At 48.3% G+C, this 6,000-nt stretch overlaps 1 long non-coding RNA gene across 2 annotated transcripts; it reads left to right on the forward strand.

Moving 5' to 3' along the window:
• The first annotated feature begins 1,159 nt into the window (after positions 1-1,159).
• On the forward strand, positions 1,160-5,764 carry LOC129340561 (uncharacterized). Of its 2 annotated transcripts, none has more exons than XR_008598028.1 (4): positions 1,160-1,239; positions 3,059-3,117; positions 4,187-4,380; positions 5,234-5,764. It is a non-coding gene; the product is annotated as an uncharacterized LOC129340561 (long non-coding RNA). The 2 variants fall into 2 exon arrangements; XR_008598027.1 differs by having other exon boundaries at positions 5,481-5,764.
• Positions 5,765-6,000: the final 236 nt, after the last annotated feature.

Here is a 6,000-nt window from a genome sequence, read left to right on the forward strand (position 1 = left end):
CGCACCTCTCATTATTTCCAGCTCAGTGGAGAATCCTCCGTTGCATGCTTGTCTCCGCTGCGTTTAACTGTTTCACTGCTCTGTGTTTTTTGACTCTGAGTCCTCCTGGGTTCATGGTGTGATTTAATATGTGGTTGGGCCAGTCACCCCCTCTCGGCCTAACCTACCTCACAGGTTTGTTGTGAGGATAAAAATGGAGGAGAGGAGAATGTGCAAGCTGTTTGGTTCTCCACTGGGGAGAAAGGTGGAGTATGAATGAAGTCAACAAATAATTTACAGTTTTCTGCGCGATTCTCATGCTGGTGGTTCTTACATCAACCTTGCAAGGTAGGCTAATTGCTTTCTTGGCTACGTGCAATGGAGGAGTCCTGTGATTGCTGCAGTGGAAGACTGAAGTATGGAAAGAGCTTTTCTGTGCCATTTCTTACTGTGGCTGTTCTTAAATGGCCTGCCGCCCTGGGTTTTAATACTCGGCTAGTTCTCTCCAGGATCGTGGCTCCCTTTCACGCGCCCTCTCATCTTGGTCCCTAGAATCATTAAGGCCAGGCAGTGACGCCGGCTGGGCTGACTGATCTCTGTCCATGCAAGTCTGGACAGAGGCAAAATCCTTGTAGGCTCGTGCCCCTCCCAAAGTCAACAGCAGTGGAGGCTCTGTCAGAAGTCTCTCCTTACACAGCACACCTTAGCTCTGCTCCCTCCTCTGTGCAAGCTGAGAGGCAGGCAAATGGCCACGGAGTGGAAAGGTGTGCACGTAGGGTCAGACTGAGTGGGCAGTGCTGGTCTTGCTTGTCTGCTGCAGTCATTTCGTCGTATATTGTAGCCCTCCTGCTGTTCGATTGAAGTGTTTTTGTCGTAGTTTGTGATCCGCCTTGAGCCTCAGTGAGAAAAGTGAACCATAAATAACGATGATAAAAATAATCAGCAGACAATAAATGAACTAGGTCTATTAGTATAACCCTGACCAGGGCCGTTTCCAGACGGCCCCCCCGCCTCGCGAAACGTCGCGCGTCGTCGCGCGTCGTTGCGCAGAAAACGCGAAATATCGCGTTTTCTCGCGCGAGTTTTGCGCGACGTCGCGCAAAACTCGCGCGAGAAAACGCGATATTTCGCGTTTTCTGCGCAACGACGCGCGACGACGCGCGACGTTTCGCGAGGCGGGGGGCCGTCTGGAAACGGCCCTGGAAAGCCCAGGAGAGTCTGATCTTGTCAGATCTCAGAAGCTAAGCAGGGTCGGCCTTGGTGAGTAATTGGATGGGAGACCTCTAATGAGGACCAAGGTTGCAGAGGCAGGCAACGGTAAGCCACCTCTGTTAGTCTCTTGCCATGAAAACCCCACTGAGGGGGGGGGGTGTCACCGTAAGTCAGCTATGACTTGAGGGCAGGATTGCATTTCTATTAGTATGCCCTCCTATCTGACTGCAGCAGCAGCAGCAGCAGCCCAGAAATGTGTGTGCACACAATTTGCCCTGCAGTGAATTGCACACTGTGGATGCTGGGGGGCCACCCGAGCTACTCTAGAGGGGCAGCAACTAGACCTGGTGGGCTGACAGAAGCAGCTCTTAGCAACAGTAACTTAGCAAGAGTAAACCTGGGCTGCAGGAGAGACCCCATGGCACAGGCAGAGGACTTCTTCTGTGTAGTTTAGAATGCTCAATATATTGTAGAAATGTTGAGTTGCACTAGGAGAGGGGGTAAGTGTGCCTTTTAAATGTATTGAAAGAATGTGCTGGCTTCGAGAGAGTGTTATAGAGTCCTTTGCTTGTGCCCAGGGGGGCATTTTAGTTACTTAACAACTAGGGGAATCCTTGAGAAAAGGGGTGGAGGGTATGTGAAGCCCCTGGAGGCTGGTTGAATTCCCAAGTTGCCAGCAATCAACCCCAACCTTCTTCACTTCCTTGGCTGCTGTTGGGGAACTAAAACGAAGGGCATTTCTTCTGTTGGTTTAATAAAGAAATAAAAATAGTGAAGTAAACCCTAACACCAAGTGCAGAATGGGAAAGAGAATTGTTCAAAACAGCCCTCAAGCACATGAGGAGCCTATTTTCACAAAATACCAAGTGGTAGAGGGATGGTTTGTATTGTAGAGGATAATGTTGAGTAGGAATGTCACAAGCCCATAGGAAACAAAATGATGCCCTTTTTGTATGAAGGGGGAGCAATTTGAACTGAATGATTCAGTCTTTGCAGCAACACAAGTTCTCCTGCTCTTTGATACCATGACATCAAAGTAAACGGGTCTGATTTGCGATTTCAAAATGCGCAGTGAAGGTGAGCTTTCCAGAACGATGGATTGTGTTGTAAGCAGGGCTTTTTTTCTGGGGAAAGAGGTGGTGGAACGCAGCAGGTTGCCCTTGGAGAAAATGGTCACATGGCTGGTGGCCCTGCCCCCTGATCTCCAGACAGAGGGGAGTTGAGATTGCCCTCTGCGCCGCTCAGCGGCGCGGAGGGCAATCTCAACTCCCCTCTGTCTGGAGATCAGGGGGCGGGGCCACCGTCCGTGTGACCGTTTTCAAGAGGTGCTGGAACTCAGCGGGTTGCCAGCACAGGGGGAAACTCTTGGCGGGAGGTAGTGTCCCTGGTACCACATGTACGCACACAAAGTGCACGCATGCTCCCAAGGTCAATGATGTCACTTTAGGTGAGCTGGAACAAGGCGGGAGTTTTTAAAAGTTTAAATCTCCCTCAGCGAAAACAGTCACGTGGCCAGTGGCCCCGCCCCCTGATCTCCAGACAGAGGGGAGTTGAGATTGCCCTCCGCGCCAGTTGTCCTCCCGCCATTTTCAAGAGGTGCCGGAACTCCGTTCCACTGCGTTCTACTGGGGGGAAAGCCCTGGTTGTAAGAATGGTATCAACATGTCCCTTCTGTGCTTAGCTACGAAAGAATTGTTTACAAAAGTATCTGGAAGATCCCATGGAAACTTTGTGCAAATGAGATACAAAACACAGATCTGTTTCCAGGGTGTCCTTCTTAAAGCTAGTTCTTCCTTTCTCCTTTATATGAAACTGACTAGAATGGACTGCTGTAAAACAGCTGCAAAATTACAGGTGTTTTCCACAGGTGGAGAGGCTTCTGTGGTTTTCCTACTGCTAATGCAGCAACAAAGGGCCTCCTACATGGTAGGTTTCCCACCTTTTGCCTGCCCCAGTTCCCTCCCCCCAGTGGTCATTTCCCCTTGCACCACCAGGAGCATTTTTTTAAGAAATCCCAAAGTGACATTTAGTTATATCATTATAATGATATTATACCGATCGATCAGGTTCTCTGAATCCCCAGCTTTCATTTTTAAAACGTCTCTTGCCTTTTTTCTTGTGGAGGTATAAGGGGAAAAGCATATCACTGTAATGAAAAGTGCTGGAGACTTTCTTTTTTTAAAAAAAGAAAGAAAACTGACAATTCAGAGAACAGGACCCAGAGATTGTTATTATGTAATAACATAAAACATTGTCAGCTGCTGATTTTTCTGGAAAAGCCCTTCATAGTGGGGGTGGGTGGGAATGAACATCACGAGGGACAGAGCAAATGGCTTGTATGTGGACAGGGCCAGTACAATCCAGACTTCCCCACTCACATGGGTGTCACCCCTGTTTTGCTGTGATCTTTCCCCAAACTGCAGCAAAGCACGTTTGAGAAAGATGAAAACCAGGAGGTTAATAGTAGCACCCCAATACCGCGAGAAAACATGGGGAGAGGCTGTAGCAAACAACCCATGTGAAATACAACAGACCTGATGTGGGAACTGCTGGGCAGTGCTCCGCTAGGGTCAGGGTTTCTGATTTGACCTGTTAACGTTTGATTCAGTCTGGATAAGGTCGGGTCACAGCTCAGCGGAAGAGTGCATGCTTTGGATGTGGGAGATCCCAGATAAAAAGGGCCTCTGTTATCCAAACTGCGCAAGAATTGTGCAAGAGCCTTTGCAAGGAAAACAAGGGCATCACGGTCAAGTGGAGGCTGGTGGAAGATTTTCTGCTGCCCTGAGACTTTGCATCATTTTCATCCTACATTGACTTTCTTCCTCATAATTTCTTACCTTCAGTCATCCTCCCGCTCTACGTAGATAAGATGGTTGCACTTTTCCACCCGGCTTTTGGAAACTTTGGGTTGCTCTGGGGGATTTCTGCCGCTTTTGTGGTTTAACTTGTTTCATTTTGTAGGGTTGCCTTTCATTCATTCGGCATTCCTTTTCAGAAGGGGCAGGATTCACAAATTTGCTTAAGAAAGAAATCCAGCGGGTGTGACTGGGAAGCTACAGATGAAAAGCAAAGGAAAGGGAGCCCCAAAGGCCTGAATGGAGAGGGGAAACTGTCGGCCCGGGAAGAGAGGAAACAGATTTAACCTGGTTTCCTCTGGCAGAGGACAAACAGGCCCGGCGCTACCTTATGGTGAGTGATTGTGCTTCAGAGCCTTGATTTTGTGCCCCCACATTTTGGAGCAGGGGGCTGATTGAATTGCTGGCTGATTTCTACACACATTTTGATCCTGAAGGATTCCCAAGGGGGCTTACGCAGAATGATAAAATGCAGCCAGCGGGGGAGTGCCTCTGTCTCCCCTGGCACAGCAATACCCCAGAGTGGGATCTCAGCAGAATCCCAGGCCTCATACAACCTTTCTGAACTCAGGTGACCCTGCCATCTGCTGCATCAGGCCAAGGCCAGTCATCTCTCCTGTGAGAATAGGGCTCTCCAGGGGTTCAAGGGGAGGTCTTTCTCATCACCAGCTACCTGATCCTTTTAAGTGGAGATGCTGAACCTGGACCCTTCTGCATGCAAAGCAAGTGCTTTGCCCCTGAGCCGCAGCCCCTCTGGTTGCTCCCAGCAATGATCTCAGCCAGACTTCCTCCCTTGTCAGCTGACCATGGAACAGCCCCTTCCCAGGATGCCCAAATCTTATTTCCTTTCCTTTAGGAATGCTTTTTCCTCTCTCGGGGCAGAGAGGCAGGTAGAGCAGCAACGGAAGGGATGGTTCAGTTGCCCACAGCACGAGCCTGTGTAGTGTCGCAGTTAGGCTGCTGGAGCCAAAGACAGGGGAGAGCTGGGTTCAAATGCCGGCAGTCATACAAACTGGCTGGGTGACCTCAGGCCAGTCATTCTCTTGCAGCCTTGCAGGCTCGTAATGAGGATTTTTATGGGGGAGGGGGGCCATGCACCCTGAGCTCCTTGGAGGGAAGGATGGGATGAAAAATGGTTTAGACAGATGAATAAATTAATGGTATACATTATTACCCCCATATTGCAGATGCATGAGAATGTGTTTGCTGGCCGAGATGCAATATGAACCAGCGACTTTGTGGTCCTTCTCGTCCTTTGAGCTGGTCTCCCTCCAAGGATACAACTGCCCTTCAGCATATTATTAACAAAAGACATTCAATAAAGCAACAGGGAGCCCTTAAACTGTGTCCCCAGCAAAGACATCATGGCTTGCGGCTTTATGGTTCTTTAGTTTAATAATGTTTGATTTCATCATTGGTTATCTCTCCCCTTAGGAGTTTCTGATGCTTTTCTTCTTCTTTTTGCTGAGACTGTTCCCCGGGCTGCCTATATGCATCTAAGCAAGAATTTCAGTCTGATTCTTCAGCAGGGTCAGCAGTATATAAACACTTGTGGGAATTAGCACATTTCTTGTTCATGTCTTTGGTGTTATGCAATCTCAAGCCATCTGTGTTCGGTGATATTTTATTCCTGGTTAAAAAAAAAATTGATCTGCTGCATGCAGTTGGGTAGCAGTTTGGAGCTCTTATTCTCAGATCCATTATATAATTGGCTTAAATAAACCATTTCCTAATATACCAGGCCATTCTCAAGAGAGTCCAGCTCTTTTAAGTGCCTATATGTTGAGTCATGCTATGTGTTTATCCAGTTATCATTTTTTTTTTAAATGGTAAAGTCCCTTCCTTTATCACCAGAGTGCTAAACGGTAGGTAGACTTATCCTGTTACCCAAGTAGGATATCTCCTTAATTGGTTGGGGGAATTAAGGAGGCAAGTGAGAGAGGGTAACTAGGAA

Source organism: Eublepharis macularius, chromosome 12 (genome assembly GCF_028583425.1).
Source record: "Eublepharis macularius isolate TG4126 chromosome 12, MPM_Emac_v1.0, whole genome shotgun sequence".
NCBI lineage: Eukaryota > Metazoa > Chordata > Lepidosauria > Squamata > Eublepharidae > Eublepharis > Eublepharis macularius.